We start from the raw sequence: 18,099 nt of genomic DNA, 5'->3' as shown, positions 1-18,099 counted from the left end.
GAAAGAAATAGTGAAAAGTTGTAGAAGACTGTGTGGGAGGGGGAGAGAAAAGAGGGGCAGAGATGAGCATCAGAATCCATGAGCACAGAACAGAACAGCGAACCTCCAGCGCAAAAGTTGTGTCCGAAATAGGTGCCCCCTGAGCAGGTGTAGTAAGTTTTACACTGCTGATCGGTGTCGGCATACTTGCCGTCAGCAGCACTGGTGCAATCCTTCATGGTGCCACAGGGAGGGCCCACTGTCGCCTCGCTGCACAGAAACACGTGCACCACGTACATATCATCTCAATTTTCTCTCTGACAACACAAAGCAAAAGGAACATCAGTGAGTATACACGCCGACATCGCTCATTGAAGTTACAGACGGCTGAAAGATTTTTTTTTTCTTTTTTAAACACTTTACTCATGGACTCATTGTTACGGTTGCCGATAGATGTGCCACAGGCAATGTATCAAAATCATTTGAAACTCAGCAGATAACAGTTAAATACATGTGCATAACTCCTGCACAGTGCGTCATCAACCTCCTCCAGGGAGAGAATTTTTTCTGACTTGTATGCTGCATGTATGCTGTTCTATGATACTTTCTTGTGTTTTGCTAGATTGTTAACTTAAATATTCAGAAATACAACCAGTTGCACCGCAGACTGAAGACTGGGAGAAAATGGTTTAGAACCCATCAGACCAGTCATCATGAGGTATTTCGGACGGTGGCTGGCTTCTATACCCATAGCTGAGTGGCCATGAGCATGAATTGAAAGACAAGGGTCACACATGCCACTCACTTCACCAATGCGTGTTTGGACGTGCTGCTCAAATAGCTAACGAACACTGCATGCGTCAGTATATCTCGTTCTTGTTCACACCAGGATGAAAGGGAGCGGAGATCAGGACTGTCACCATCGTCCCAGGGCCTACGACTACACGAAGTTCAATACCTGTCCTCATTTATCGTTAAGAACTGAAGAGGAATTGTTCCCAAATTATGACTTAGGCTCTGTGTCTTTAGCAAATCTGAACAATACTATTTGGTATTTTTGATATTTTAAAAAGTAATCAGTGTTAACGTGAAAAGGCATAGCCTATCAGCACTTGCACTTGCGAAATCTTGAAAAGCATCGTTTTATTTCCATTTTAAATGTTGCGCGCGTGCGCTCTCTCTCTCTCTCTCTCTCTCTCTCTCTCTCTCTCTCTCTTTTGTACACACACACGCGCGCACACACACTCACCGTAGCCGTGCATACACAAGAAATGAATGAATAAATGAATCTATATATACATAAGAATAACGCAAAGTACAACTGAAGGAAACATCGCTCATAAGTATGTCCACAAAGCGAGAGCGAGTAACACACAAAACAAATTACACTTACACACACCTGATATGAATGCTACACATGAACACAGGGATAGGAGACAGAAACGTATACACCATGTTCCTCTAATGACGTACTCAGCACAGCTGCCAGTCTGACTGTTGTAAACCTGGTTTCTGTCACACTCCACCATTGTGGCCACCCCATTGGTACAGCTCACAAAGGACTTGCACCCCGCCTCGTACGCCCCGTCACTCAACCCAGCGCAGTCAAAGCACAAAGCTGCACACCATCATAATCAACACCGATGATAACATCTGAGACAACACACACACACACACACACACACACACACACAGAGTTACCCGGTTCATCAATCTACCGTTTCTCACAAACGTATTCCAACCGTAAGAAAGCCAATATTTTTGTGTTGGGGAAAGTACATTTTGGTGATTCCATTAATTGTCCTCAGAATAAAGTTGACCTTTTTTGACATTAGAAGTTTGCAAGTAAGTCCTTGAACGAAATAAACAAAACGCATTTTAACTGTAACAATAATTGAATTGGTACATTGACCTCAGTACCACCAGATCCCAACCAAACAGAAACTATGGGAGACAACAGTATACTGACCGGCAGGTATGACGAGAAGTAAACCGAGAAGTCCCTTCATCTTGAGCCAGCAAGAAATCAGCGACAGGTGCTATGCTATAGGTAATGAGGTAAAGCCATGGAAGAATCCAGTTCATCGCCTTTTATAATCTGTCCTTGTCTTCTGCTTATCAGCCTCTATCTGGGGCTGTCGTCTGCCGCCTATCCTTGTCGTGGCAGCAGTCATCTCGAGGGAGGAACCTCCCCGCTGACTGGGGTACATTCCGCCGTTGACAGACCGTTCCGGACAGGTTGAGCACAGTGGATGAGGAGGGTGCGTGCTGTTTTCTTTCCGGGGCTGGCTCTGTTTCCTCACCGAAATACTGAAGCCATGCCGGTTTGCACCGGCTTCCGGGGAGTTCTCTGTGTTGGCTGTGAGTCGTAGAGACACCCACACAGACCTGTAATGTAGGCATATGTCTGTCACGTCCTTCAAAAGCCCAGCTGTCCACGGGTAGGGGGCAGGGGGGAAGGGGTGGGGAGTATAGACCAAGGTATAAACCGCACAGTGATAGTGTTGTATAGTTTATCCCACCAATCTCTTTGTTTGCCTATCACTGGAAGTGTCGTTATTTTCCTCCAAGTTAAACATTTATTTCAATATTTCACAAGACAAGTTCTCTATTTATGAGAACAATAGAAAAACATTCCCTTTTTTTTTCTTTTGTCTTTGTTTGTTTATTGTTGTTCTTGTTTGTTTGTTTTTGTCCCTGCCTGAATAGTGTGTACACAACACAATACTAGATAATAAAGACTTAAGCATGATGTTTATGACATGTTATATAGAGAAAAGAAACACGCACGGCAATGAAAGAAGTGTTGCTGAGTTGGGAAGAAACGAGAGAAAAAAGACCAGACAGAGAGGGGGAGGGGGGTCTGAAATGTGCTGACATGGACCATCTTAGTCAGCAGTTGTGCGACATACTGAGACGCCGTGATGTGCAACTGGGTGATTTTGCAAGCTGTGTATTTTTTTTTTTATTTCCAGTAAACATTCATTCACAGCTGAAACGTGTTCCAGGGTTTCCAATGAGTCCGTTTTCCATTCATGGCTATGAGAGGTGTTTTGTTTGAAAACATGAACATTGTCTTTTTGGTCTCCTTAATGTACTGTGCGTGATTTCTTCTCACGCCTGACTTATTTGCAGATGTTTAGCCGGGGTGAAAATCACATTTGATGGGCGGTTTGATCGTGATTCAGAAGAGAGTGGTGTCAAAGGAGACAAGTAAGTAAAGCGAGACTGCGTGGGAGGACGAGTGCATGTGTGACAAACGGGTGGTTGTGAGGAGATGGCGGTGCTCAGATCCACCCTGATAGCTGTGTTTGATGTTTCCCCGCACATAGCCGGGTAGGGCCGATCAGAAACCTCGTTACTGTCTGTCCGTGTGGCGGTGTGTGTGGGGAATGGGGTTAAGTAAGCACCGCCATGAACGACACCCGTGTACACCGGAATTAGCGCCCACTGTCCTTGCCGGGGACATGACGAAACCGTTGTGCCGATTCATCACTTTACACTCTCATTGAAGGCGAAGAATGGTGGTCTTTGTAATGATTTCGAGTTATGGACTCAAGTTGTCCAACACTGGCGCTTTTTTCTTGAAAAACAAAAAACTAAGACACGAACTAAAAACATGATATGTATATTTTTTTAAAGATCTTTCTTTCCCCGAAATATGTTTCATTGTATGGAAGTCGTTTGACTGGCCTCAAAGTATACTTCGAGACTAAATTCTGAGCAGAAAATTTCGCACATTGATAGAGAAACTTACGTAGTGAATTTTGGCCAACCCCCTTGTCAGTGTGTGTGTGTGTGTGTGTGTGTGTGTGGAAGAGGGCAGAGGTGAGTTTCTGCCATCAAACAAAGCAACATTGCAATGTAGGCCATATACAAATAAGTAATGGACACAAATGTATCCTTCCAGATGTTGAATTTTCACACACACACACACACACACACACACACACACACACACACACACACACACAGCAGAGAGAGAGAGAAAAAAGAAAGAAAGAGAGAAGTGTACGCAAATAAGTTTTCCTGAGACTTACTGATACTGAGACCTACTGACTGTCGTATCCGCTATGACAGAACATATGGCAAGAGGGGGTAGGGGGGGATAAGAGGGGTTAAATCAAAGAATGGATGGAAAAAAACTATGGAATGTGATTTTGTGGAGGAGGAGGAATTTTGTTAAATGTCCCGTCACACATATCGGTGATTGAAGACATTTTGTTAGAGTATTGATATATACATTTGAGTATTATCGTTTGGAAGAGGAGGGGAGGGGATGGATGGTGAGTTGGGGGAAACCGGGTAAATGGAGGGTGAAATTTGAAATATATATCTAAATACAATTACATGAAATTACTTAATTGGCTTCCGTACAGAGACGTCGTTAATCTAACAAGCGAAACAACTGATAATGAATGCAAAAATTCAAAAACATCAACGTTCTCAGTGACTTGTGATGACACACTTTCGTGCAGGTAAGGCTTCATCAAATCAGAGTACAAAAATTATATGCTTAATTGTCACATTGCTGAAGCATATGCACTTGACTTTGGAGCAATATTTAGTCCGTAATGAATTATATGCTAGTCTGGAAATTAAACTTAGAATTAGTTTGCGAATTGGACCAAAGTCTGAGAGAGTCCACTGACGAGGTTTTAGAGTTGAATGAAAGCACCTATAAAAGTCTCTTCGAGTATTATTATTCATTTCCTTATATGACAATCGGCAACTACCTGTATAACTCTTTGCGCCCCTTTTTGCTGCTCTGTCTGCTTGGTCGTTGTAAAAAAAAAAATCCAGTATGAGATGGTATCCAATAAAAATCAACATTTTCACCTTTCATAGATAGGGAGTGTAATAAATACCTAATTTCCAACAATAAATCTTCTCTGATTATTCAATACATAAACAATTTAAAAAAAACTAAAACAAACAAACAACTAACATCCTTTTTTGTGTTGATTCCCAATCAGTTTTAAAAAGTGTGTGTGTGTGTGTGTGTGTGTGTGTGTGGTGTGTGTGTGTCGGGATGGAGGAGAGGAGAGGCTCGACGTTAACTATTAAAAGTGGGTTTCACCGTGCGTCACCGACTTGCGTCACTCAACAGCAGCTTTTTTCTTCATCCTCTTTGCAGTGTCCCGATGAACCAGTCCTCCTGGCCCCAGTGAACACACACATCCAGGTGGACTCACGATTGTTCTGTTTTATACCGCACTTGATCTGCACTGTTGGGCTGTTTGTTGTCGCTCTTTTTTCTCCCCTGTGAGTCTCCTCCAGGATGGAGACAATGATAATTTTCAGCAACAGCATCCACACAAATACGCTAGCACTGCAAGGGGACATAAAGGAAAGCCAAACGTGGGCAAGTAGGAGAAAGAGAAATTGGAGATCACCGTGAGAACCAGACATAACACGTCTCGTCAATCTTACCCCACCCCACCCCCACCTCTGAATCAATCATCAGTGTGATGACATCAACACAGCGGGGATTCGTTTAGGTTTGGTTTGAAATTGTACCAAGCTGCTATCTAACCTTACTTTCAAGGTTCCCATGGGGCTGAGGAAACGAATCTCCTTTTCCTTTTTTTTTTTTCCAGAACTAAGTGTTACATTTTCTAAGACCCGGAAACAAAGTCACACCAGACATACAAGTATGCACAAACACATACACAGAAGAATTACCAATGAGAGAAGTTGTGAGGGTAAGTGTGGGAGGAATATGGGTGGTGAGAATAGAAAGACATACAGGTTGTAAATCTGATACGCATAGTCAATTGTGAACTTCATCGCATCAACTCTATCCGTTAATACCTTTCTGTTGAAACTACTAAAACTCTTATTTCTGCTTTTCTGCTGTCACGAATCGACTATTGTAATTCTCTTCTCATAGGCTGTCCACATAATCTTCTTCAGCGATATTCAAAAACTTCAAAACAATGCTGCCCGTCTGACTCTCAGAGTCCCACGTACTGATCACATTTTTCCTCACCTCCGCACTCTACACTGGCTTCCCATTGAAGCGAGAATTAAATACAAAGTTGAGTGTCTCTGTTATTCTGCTTTCCACTCCGCAGGACCTACATATATTTCTGACCTTATCAATTTTTACACTCCCGCAAGAAATCTCCGCTCTTCCTCTGACTGATACTTTTTGAAACTTACTCGTGTCAATACAAGAACATATAGTGAACGTTCTTTCTTCTTTGCTGCTCCTCACATCTAGAACAACCTTCCTCATCATATCCGTGCTTCTGATTCTATTTCTGCTTTTCGCCCATCACGAAAAACTCATCTTTTTAAAACCTATCTATTGGCACTCTCAGAGGGGGGAGGGTTTTTAGAAAGAGTGGTCATGAATGATTTATGTGATTAGTAAAATTTTTCTTTCATGTAAAGCGCCCTGAGCTGTTATTATTATTAATTTTTATTATATGCTGACTCTATGGGAACCCTACACTTCAATTCTCTTTTGTCAACAGCTCTCTCTCTCTCTCTCTCTCTCTCTCTCTCTCTCTCTCTATATATATATATATATATATATATATATATTGGGTGTCCCCCAAAAGTGAACCGCTTTTTGACAGTTATTTTCTCAGTGATAGAGAAACCGAATTAATTGAAAATTTTCACACAGTAACCTTAGGGTATTATCAACAAGTCTGCAAAATATCTAAAAGTTCGGACACACATTTTGCGAGTATTGTCAAATTCCAAAGAGCATGTCAAAAAATCCAGTATCAAAGTTGTGCAATGTGACCTTCATCCTGTTCATGCCAGGTGTAGGCATCTGTCAATCAGTGTCAGTCTAAAAATAGCCTGTCTGGGTGTCAAGTCTATTGATTTTTTTTTTTTTTTTTTTTTTTTTTTTTTTTTTGTCGTCTGTCTCCAAAATCAGTTCTGTCCAAAGTTTCATTTTGGAAGGAGTTGAGTGAAAGTGATAAGGTTACCATTGAAAACTGTTTCAAGGAGAAAGGCTGGAGTGGAAGAAGGATCGCAAAGGAATTTCCAGGCATGGGGTGGAGTCATGTCATTGTAAATAGACCTATCACTAAAATACGCACTACAGTGTCAGTAGCACGTAAAATTGGCAGTGGGAGACCCAAGACTGCATGTTCGGAGGAGAACAAGGGCCGTGCTGAGGAACTGATTCAATCCCAGGAGGAGACCCCAGGAACCCACAAATCTTACTGAAAGCTACATTCAGTTATTGGATGACAATCTTCTCCCGGGTTGTAGACGTCTTTATCCTAAAAACAACTACGTGTTTCAGCAAGATGGGGCTCCTTCACACACAAGTAGGGTAACCCAGGCCCATCTGGAAGAGGCTACACCAGAATTCATCAAGAAGAATTAATGGCCTCCACAAAGCCCTGACTGTAACCCAATGGATTATGCCATATGGGACTCTCTGAAGGAGAAAGTTTACCGGGGAGTGAGAGACAAATTGACCGAGCAGGCGTTAAAGGACAGGATACTTATGTTATGGGAGGAGATATCGGTGGAAGAAATACGTAAATGCATTTCTGCTTGGAAGAAACGGCTTCGTTTAATCGTGGAGGAAGATGGAGGCCACATTGAGCATAAACTGAAATAAGTGAGTTTTCCTCTGATATTGGATATTTTGACATGCTGTTTTGAATTTGACAATACTCGCATAAATTGCGTCCGAACTTTTAGATATTTTGCAGACTTGTTGATGATACTCTAAGGTTACTGTGTGAACATTTTCAATGAATTCGGTTTCTCTGTCACTGAGAAAATACTTGTCAAAAAGCGGTTCGCTTTTTGGGGGACACCCGATATATATATATATATATATATATATATATATATATATATATATATATATATATATATATAATCTTAAATCTGCAGCACTTCATGCAAATCACAGAGCATAGCACAAGAGCCAGAACAAAGTTAGACTTTCAATATAATTCATTTCAGTTTCTGATTCAACGAGTGTGGACAAATTCTGTCATTCAGGTCATGGCAGATGCCTATATCTATCGAGTCCGTGCAAGCTCAGGGGCTAAGGGGATCACTGGTTATCAGCCATATGTTAATTTTCTCATGTAACCTGACCTGGAGAAATTGAATGACCACACACTTGTAAGCTGTTCGAAAGACAGTCACCCCCTCCCTCCTTCTCCCTTCCCCCGCCTCCCCATTCCCCAAACTACTTTTCATGTTGGTTGAGTTGTATATCTGAGCATGTCTTCATTATTCAGTACAATAATTATTGATTAATTATTCATGAAAAATCAATTCTTAAATGTGCTTATTTTCCTTCACTCTTCAAATGTCCAGAATAGTTAAAACAACAAAGGAAGACTGTTTCTTTATTGATCAAGGTAAATGTGTCAGTACCATCATGACTGAAAATACTTTAGTTGTGATTATTAAATACCGCAAGATTACCTCTGTTACCAGCCAAAGTGGTAGGAGTTATGGGACTGAAATGAAACGAAATGAAATGAATTTTCATTTCTAGTGAAGCAAGCACAAATGCTTTCCAAATCCAGCCCACGCCGGGGAAAAAGACACTCCCCGGCCCCCCTCCCCTCCAAGAAGAAATGGTATGAAAGAAAATGAATGAAATAAATGGTATGAATTAAAGCATGCGCATAACCTATTTTTCCATAAAAACACACATTTGTTGGAAAACATCACACGAGGAGAAAACAACAGGGAAAGAAAGAGACAGAGACATACATAACAGCTGAAGTGATAATAAAACGGACACCATTTTTTATCATAATCGGGTGTCAAGATTGAAAGATTTTAATTAGGTGTTGTGCAAGTCACATGTGTGTCAATGACTGCTGTGGAAAGACCACATGAATGTCACATTATGGGCAGGCCTGCTGGTACCCTAACCCTCCTCTTGTGTGCACACGTACAAAATATCAAACATGAATACTAAAAATCCTTTACTCATTGTTAGTACTGGGTGTGTAAAAAAATACAAACCTGCAGGTATTAACCCCAAACAAGGTATACTGGATAAACTGGGCAGTAAAAATGGATATCGTCTTATACATGTAAAGTCCCACTCGTAAAGTGATATAAATAAACCTTGGAAATGCAGCCCAACACATTTTCATAAATCTCTGAGATTCAGGCTTTCTCGACGATTGCTTGTAGATTTTGACAGAACTTCGGCTGTTTTCAGACTAAGTCAAACGATCATTCTTGAAGATAAGCTTTTATCTTCTTCTTTTTTTAAATATAAAAATACTAATAACTTGGTTTGGTCCGTGATGTACATGATGATTATAAATTTGAGTGACCAGTCTCCTTTCCATGGAAAACTGGGCAAACATGAAGTGGAGGTGACACTGTACTCACTATCTGCGGACTGGTGCTGAGACTGCAACAACACTAGTGTGTGTGGGGGCCCTGTGTGTGGAGTCAGGATCACCTGTAGGGGACAGGGCTGTGTGTGGAGTCAGGATCACCTGTAGAGGACAGGGCTGTGTATGTGGAGTCAGGATCACCTGTGGAGTCAGGATCACCTGTAGAGGACAGGGCTGTGTGTGTGGAGTCAGGATCACCTGTAGAGGACAGGGATGTGTGTGGAGTCAGGATCACCTGTAGGGGACAGGGCTGTGTGTGGAGTCAGGATTACCTGTAGAGGACAGGGCTGTGTGTGGAGTCACGATTACCTGTAGGGGACAGGGCTGTGTGTGGAGTCAGGATCACCTCTAGAGGACAGGGCTGTGTGTGGAGTCAGGATTACCTGTAGGGGACAGGGCTGTGTGTGGAGTCAGGATCACCTGTAGGGGACAGGGCTGTGTGTGGAGTCAGGATTACCTGTAGATGACAGGGCTGTGAGTGGAGTCAGGATCACCTGTAGGGGACAGGGCTGTGTGTGGAGTCAGGATTACCTGTAGAGGACAGGGCTGTATGTGGAGTCAGGATTACCTGTAGGGAACAGGGCTGTGTGTGGAGTCAGGATCACCTGTAGAGGACAGGGCTGTGTGTGGAGTCAGGATCACCTGTAGAGGACAGGGCTGTGTGTGTGTGGAATCAGGATCACCTGTAGGGGGCAGGGCTGTGTGTGTCGAGTCATGATCACCTGTAGGGGACAGGGCTGTGTGTAGTCAGGATCACCTGTAGAGGACAGGGCTGTGTGTGTGTGGAGTCAGGATCACCTGTAGGGGACAGGGCTGTGTGTGTGTGTGGAGTCAGGATCACCTGTAGATGACAGGGCTCTTTGTGGAGTCAGGATCACCTGTAGGGGACAGGGCTGTGTGTGTGTGTGGAGTCAGGATCACCTGTAGATGACAGGGCTCTTTGTGGAGTCAGGATCACCTGTAGAGTACGGGGCTGTGTGTGTGTGGAGTAAGGATCACCTGTAGGGGACAGGGCTGTGCATGGAGTCAGGATCACCTGTAGGGGACAGGGCTGTGTGTGGAGTCAGGATCACCTGTAGAGGACAGGGCTGTGTGTGTGGAGTCAGGATCACCTGTGGAGTCAGGATCACCTGTAGAGGACAGGGCTGTGTGTGTGGAGTCAGGATCACCTGTAGAGGACAGGGATGTGTGTGGAGTCAGGATCACCTGTAGGGGACAGGGCTGTGTGTGGAGTCAGGATTACCTGTAGAGGACAGGGCTGTGTGTGGAGTCACGATTACCTGTAGGGGACAGGGCTGTGTGTGGAGTCAGGATCACCTGTAGAGGACAGGGCTGTGTGTGGAGTCAGGATTACCTGTAGATGACAGGGCTGTGAGTGGAGTCAGGATCACCTGTAGGGGACAGGGCTGTGTGTGGAGTCAGGATTACCTGTAGAGGACAGGGCTGTATGTGGAGTCAGGATTACCTGTAGGGAACAGGGCTGTGTGTGGAGTCAGGATCACCTGTAGAGGACAGGGCTGTGTGTGGAGTCAGGATCACCTGTAGAGGACAGGGCTGTGTATCTGTAGAGTCAGGATCACCTGTAGGGGACAAGGCTGTGTGTGTGGAGTCAGGATCACCTGTAGAGGACAGGGCTGTGTGTGTGGAATCAGGATCACCCGTAGGGGGCAGGGCTGTGTGTGTCGAGTCATGATCACCTGTAGGGGACAGGGCTGTGTGTAGTCAGGATCACCTGTAGAGGACAGGGCTGTGTGTGTGTGGAGTCAGGATCACCTGTAGGGGACAGGGCTGTGTGTGTGTGTGGAGTCAGGATCACCTGTAGATGACAGGGCTCTTTGTGGAGTCAGGATCACCTGTAGGGGACAGGGCTGTGTGTGTGTGTGGAGTCAGGATCACCTGTAGATGACAATGCTCTTTGTGGAGTCAGGATCACCTGTAGGGGACAGGGCTGTGTGTGTAGAGTCAGGATCACCTGTAGGGGACAGGGCTGTGTGTGGAGTCACGATCACCTGTAGGGGACAGGGTTGTGTGTGGAGTCAGGATTACCTGTAGAGGACAGGGCTGTGTGTGGAGTCAGGATAACCTGTAGGGGACAGGGCTGTGTGTGGAGTCAGGATCACCTGTAGAGGACAGAGCTGTGTGTGGAGTCAGGATTACCTGTAGGGGACAGCTGTGTGTGGAGTCAGGATCACCTGTAGGGGACAGGGCTATGTGTGTGAGTGTGTTTGTGTGTGTAGAGTCAGGATCACCTGTAGAGGACAGGGCTGTGTGTGTGGAGTCAGGATCACCTGTAGGGGACAGGGCTGTGTGTGTCCGTGGAGTCAGGATCACCTGTAGAGGAGAGGGATATGTGTGTGTGTAGAGTCAGGATCACCTGTAGAGGACAGGGCTGTGTATGTGTGGAGTCAGGATCACCTGTAGGGGACAGGGCTGTGTGTGTAGAGTCAGGATCACCTGTAGAGGACAGGGCTGTGTGTGGAGTCAGGATCACCTGTAGAGGACAGGGCTGTGTGTGGAGACAGGATCACCTGTAGAGGACAGGGCTGTGTGGCGTCAGGATCTGTCTGTGTGTGTGGAGTCAGGATCACCTGTAGATGACAGGGCTGTGAGTGGAGTCAGGATCACCTGTAGAGGGCAGGGCTCTGTGTGTGTGTGAAGTCAGGATCACCTGTAGAGGACAGGGCTGTGTGTGTGTATGGAGTCAGGATCACCTTTAGGGGACAGGGCTGTGTGTGGAGTCAGGATCACCTTTAGTGGATAGGGCTGTGTGTGTGGAGTCAGGATCACCTGTAGAGTTCAAGGCTGTGTGTGGAGTCAGGATCACCTGTTGTGCACAGGGCTGTGTGTGTGGAGTCATGATCACCTGTTGTGGACAGGGCTGTGTGTGGAGTCAGGATCACCTGTAGGGGACAGGGCTGTGTGTGTGTGGAGTCAGGATCACCTGTAGAGGACAGGGCTGTGTATGTGGAGTCAGGATCACCTGTAGACGACAGGGCTGTGTGTGTATGTGGAGTCAGGATCACCTGTAGAGGACAGGGCTGTGTGTGGAGTCAGGATCACCTGTAGAGAACAGGGCTGTGTGTGTGTGGAGTCAGGATCACCTGTAGAGGACAGGGCTGTGTGTGTGTGGAATCAGAATCACCTATATGGGGCAGGGCTGTGTGTGTGGAGTCAGGATCACCTGTGGAGGACAGGGCTGTGTTTGGTGTCAGGTTCACCTGTAGAGGACAGGGCTGTGTGTGTGTGTGTGGAGTCAGGATCAGCTGTAGGGGACAGGGCTATGTGTGTGTGTGTGTGTGTAGAGTCGGGATCACCTGTAGAGGACAGGGCTGTGTGTGTGGAGTCAGGATCACCTGTACAGGACAGGGCTATGTGTGTGTGGAGTCAGGATCACCTGTAGGGGACAGGGCTGTGAGTGTGCGTGGAGTCAGGATCACCTGTAGAGGAGAGGGACATGTGTGTTTGTGGAGTCAGGATCACCTGTTGAGGACAGGGCTGTGTGGGTGTGGAGTCAGGATCACCTGTAGAGGACAGGGCTCTGTGTGGAGTCAGGATCACCTGTAGAGGACAGGCCTGTGTGTGGAGTCAGGATCACCTGTAGAGGACAGGGCTTTGTGTGTCTGGAGTCAGGATCACCTGTAGAGGTCAGGGCTGTGTGGCGTCAGGATCACCTGTAGAGTACGGGGCTGTGTGTGTGTGGAGTAAGGATCACCTGTAGGGGACAGGGCTGTGCATGGAGTCAGGATCACCTGTAGAGGACAAGGCTGTGTGTGGAGTCAGGATCACCTGTGGAGGACAGGGCTGTGTTTGGAGTCAGGATCACCTGTAGAGGTAAGGGCTGTGTCTGTGGATTCAGAATCACCTGTAGACGACAGGGCTGTGTTTGGAGTCAGGATCACCTGTAGAGGACAGGGCTGTGTGTGTGGAGTCAGGATCACCTGTGGAGGACAGGGCTCTGTTTGGAGTCAGGATCACCTGTAGAGGACAGGGCTGTGTGTGGAGTCAGGATCACCTGTAGAGGACAGGGCTGTGTGTGGAGTCAGGATCACCTGTAGAGGACAGGGCTGTGTGTGTGTGGAGTCAGGATCACCTGTGGAGGACAGGGCTGTGTTTGGAGTCAGGATCACCTGTAGAGAACAGGGCTGTGTGTGGAGTCAGGATCACCTGTAGGGGACAGGACTGTGTGTGTGTGTGTGGAGTCAGGATCTCCTGTAGAGGACAGGGCTGTGTGTGGAGTCAGGATCACCTGTAGAGGACAGGGCTGTGTGTGTGGAGTCAGGATCACCTGTGGAGGACAGGGCTGTGTTTGGTGTCAGGTTCACCTGTAGAGGACAGGGCTGTGTGTGTGTGTGTGGAGTCAGGATCAGCTGTAGGGGACAGGGCTATGTGTGTGTGTGTGTGTGTGTAGAGTCGGGATCACCTGTAGAGGACAGGGCTGTGTGTGTGGAGTCAGGATCACCTGTACAGGACAGGGCTACGTGTGTGTGGAGTCAGGATCACCTGTAGGGGACAGGGCTGTGAGTGTGCGTGGAGTCAGGATCACCTGTAGAGGAGAGGGACATGTGTGTTTGTGGAGTCAGGATCACCTGTTGAGGACAGGGCTGTGTGGGTGTGGAGTCAGGATCACCTGTAGAGGACAGGGCTCTGTGTGGAGTCAGGATCACCTGTAGAGGACAGGGCTGTGTGTGGAGTCAGGATCACCTGTAGAGGACAGGGCTTTGTGTGTCTGGAGTCAGGATCACCTGTAGAGGTCAGGGCTGTGTGGCGTCAGGATCACCTGTAGAGTACGGGGCTGTGTGTGTGTGGAGTAAGGATCACCTGTAGGGGACAGGGCTGTGCATGGAGTTAGGATCACCTGTAGAGGACAAGGCTGTGTGTGGAGTCAGGATCACCTGTGGAGGACAGGGCTGTGTTTGGAGTCAGGATCACCTGTAGAGGTAAGGGCTGTGTCTGTGGATTCAGAATCACCTGTAGACGACAGGGCTGTGTTTGGAGTCAGGATCACCTGTAGAGGACAGGGCTGTGTGTGTGGAGTCAGGATCACCTGTGGAGGACAGGGCTCTGTTTGGAGTCAGGATCACCTGTAGAGGACAGGGCTGTGTGTGGAGTCAGGATCACCTGTAGAGGACAGGGCTGTGTGTGGAGTCAGGATCACCTGTAGAGGACAGGGCTGTGTGTGTGTGGAGTCAGGATCACCTGTGGAGGACAGGGCTGTGTTTGGAGTCAGGATCACCTGTAGAGAACAGGGCTGTGTGTGGAGTCAGGATCACCTGTAGGGGACAGGACTGTGTGTGTGTGTGTGGAGTCAGGAACTCCTGTAGAGGACAGGGCTGTGTGTGGAGTCAGGATCACCTGTAGAGGACAGGGATGTGTGTGTGGAGTCAGGATCACCTTTAGGGGACAGGGCTGTGTGTGTGGAGTCAGGATCACCTGTAGAGGACAGCGCTCTATGTGTGTGGAGTCAGGATCACCTGTAGAGGACAGGGCTGTGTGTGTGGAGTCAGGATCACCTGTAGAGGACAGGGCTGCCTGTGTGTGTGGAGTCAGTATTACCTGTAGGGGACAGGGCTGTGTGTGTGGAGTCAGGATCACCTGTAGAAGACAGGGCTGTGTGTGGAGTGAGGATCACCTGTAGAGGACAGAGCTGTGTGTGGAGTCAGGATCACCTGTAGAGGACAGAGCTGTGTGTGGAGTCAGGATCACCTGTAGGGGACAGGGCTGTGCGTGGAGTGAGGATTACCTGTAGAGGACAGGGCTGTGTATGTCTGGAGTGTGTGTGTGTCAGGTTTGTGTGTGTCAGGTTTACCTGTACGGGACAGGGCTGTGTATGGAGTCAGTATCACCTGTAGAGGACAGGGCTGCCTCTGTGTGGAGTCAGTATTACCTGTAGGGGACAGGGCTGTGTGTGTGGAGTCAGGATCACCTGTAGAGGAAAGGGCTGTGTGTGGAGTCAGGATTACCTGTAGGGGACAGGGCTGTGTGTGGAGTGAGGATCACCTGTAGAGGACAGAGCTGTGTGTGGAGTCAGGATCACCTGTAGGGGACAGGGCTGTGTGTGTGTGGAATCAGGATCACCTGTAGGGGGCAGGGCTGTGTGTGTCGAGTCATGATCACCTGTAGGGGACAGGGCTGTGTGTAGTCAGGATCACCTGTAGAGGACAGGGCTGTGTGTGTGTGGAGTCAGGATCACCTTTAGGGGACAGGGCTGTGTGTGTGTGTGGAGTCAGGATCACCTGTAGATGACAGGGCTCTTTGTGGAGTCAGGATCACCTGTAGGGGACAGGGCTGTGTGTGTAGAGTCAGGATCACCTGTAGGGGACAGGGCTGTGTGTGGAGTCAGGATCACCTGTAGGGGACAGGGTTGTGTGTGGAGTCAGGATCACCTGTAGAGGACAGGGCTGTGTGTGTGGAGTCAGGATCACCTGTAGAGGAGAGGGATATGTGTGTGTGTAGAGTCAGGATCACCTGTAGAGGACAGGGCTGTGTATGTGTGGAGTCAGGATCACCTGTAGGGGACAGGGCTGTGTGTGTAGAGTCAGGATCACCTGTAGAGGACAGGGCTGTGTGTGGAGTCAGGATCACCTGTAGAGGACAGGGCTGTGTGTGGAGACAGGATCACCTGTAGAGGACAGGGCTGTGTGGCGTCAGGATCTGTCTGTGTGTGTGGAGTCAGGATCACCTGTAGATGACAGGGCTGTGAGTGGAGTCAGGATCACCTGTAGAGGGCAGGGCTCTGTGTGTGTGTGAAGTCAGGATCACCTGTAGAGGACAGGGCTGTGTGTGTGTATGGAGTCAGGATCACCTTTAGGGGACAGGGCAGTGTGTGTAGAGTCAGGATCACCTGTAGAGGACAGGGCTGTGTGTGGAGTCAGGATCACCTTTAGTGGATAGGGCTGTGTGTGTGGAGTCAGGATCACCTGTAGAGTTCAAGGCTGTGTGTGGAGTCAGGATCACCTGTTGTGCACAGGGCTGTGTGTGTGGAGTCATGATCACCTGTAGTGGACAGGGCTGTGTGTGGAGTCAGGATCACCTGTAGGGGACAGGGCTGTGTGTGTGTGGAGTCAGGATCACCTGTAGAGGACAGGGCTGTGTATGTGGAGTCAGGATCACCTGTAGACGACAGGGCTGTGTGTGTATGTGGAGTCAGGATCACCTGTAGAGGACAGGGCTGTGTGTGGAGTCAGGATCACCTGTAGAGAACAGGGCTGTGTGTGTGTGGAGTCTGGATCACCTGTAGAGGACAGGGCTGTGTGTGTGTGGAATCAGAATCACCTATATGGGGCAGGGCTGTGTGTGTGGAGTCAGGATCACCTGTGGAGGACAGGGCTGTGTTTGGTGTCAGGTTCACCTGTAGAGGACAGGGCTGTGTGTGTGTGTGTGGAGTCAGGATCAGCTGTAGGGGACAGGGCTATGTGTGTGTGTGTGTGTAGAGTCAGGATCACCTGTAGAGGACAGGGCTGTGTGTGTGGAGTCAGGATCACCTGTACAGGACACGGCTATGTGTGTGTGGAGTCAGGATCCCCTGTAGGGGACAGGGCTGTGAGTGTGCGTGGAGTCAGGATCACCTGTAGAGGAGAGGGACATGTGTGTTTGTGGAGTCAGGATCACCTGTCGAGGACAGGGCTGTGTGGGTGTGGAGTCAGGATCACCTGTAGAGGACAGGGCTCTGTGTGGAGTCAGGATCACCTGTAGAGGACAGGGCTGTGTGTGGAGTCAGGATCACTTGTAGAGGACAGGGCTTTGTGTGTCTGGAGTCAGGATCACCTGTAGAGGTCAGGGCTGTGTGGCGTCAGGATCACCTGTAGAGTACGGGGCTGTGTGTGTGTGGAGTAAGGATCACCTGTAGGGGACAGGGCTGTGCATGGAGTCAGGATCTCCTGTGCAGGACAGGGCTGTGTTTGGAGTCAGGATCACCTGTAGAGGTAAGGGCTGTGTCTGTGGATTCAGGATCACCTGTAGACGACAGGGCTGTGTTTGGAGTCAGGATCACCTGTAGAGGACAGGGCTGTGTGTGTGGAGTCAGGATCACCTGTGGAGGACAGGGCTCTGTTTGGAGTCAGGATCACCTGTAGAGGACAGGGCTGTGTGTGGAGTCAGGATCACCTGTAGAGGACAGGGCTGTGTGTGGAGTCAGGATCACCTGTAGGGGACAGGACTGTGTGTGTGTGTGTGGAGTCAGGATCTCCTGTAGAGGACAGGGCTGTGTGTGGAGTCAGGATCAACTGTAGAGGACAGGGATGTGTGTGTGGAGTCAGGATCACCTTTAGGGGACAGGGCTGTGTGTGTGGAGTCAGGATCACCTGTAGAGGACAGCGCTCTATGTGTGTGGAGTCAGGATCACCTGTAGAGGACAGGGCTGTGTGTGTGGAGTCAGGATCACCTGTAGAGGACAGGGCTGTGTGTGTGTGTGGAGTCAGAATCACCTGTAGGGGACAGGGCTATGTGTGTGTGTGTGTAGAGTCAAGATCACATGTAGAGGACAGGGCTGTGTGTGTGTGGAGTCAGGATCACCTGTACAGAACAGGGCTATGTGTGTGTGGAGTCAGGATCAGCTGTAGGGGACAGGGCTGTGTGTGTGTGTGGAGTCAGGATCACCTGTAGAGGACAGGGCTATGTGTATGTGTGGAGTCAGGATCACCTGTAGAGGACAGGGCTATGTGTGTGTGTGGAGTCAGGATCACCTGTAGAGGGTAGGGCTGTGTGTGGAGTCAGGATTACCTGTAGAGGACAGGGCTGTGTGTGTGGAGTCAGGATCACC

This window comes from Babylonia areolata, chromosome 12 (assembly GCF_041734735.1).
Source record: "Babylonia areolata isolate BAREFJ2019XMU chromosome 12, ASM4173473v1, whole genome shotgun sequence".
NCBI lineage: Eukaryota > Metazoa > Mollusca > Gastropoda > Neogastropoda > Buccinidae > Babylonia > Babylonia areolata.
This window is presented reverse-complemented; position numbering follows the sequence as displayed.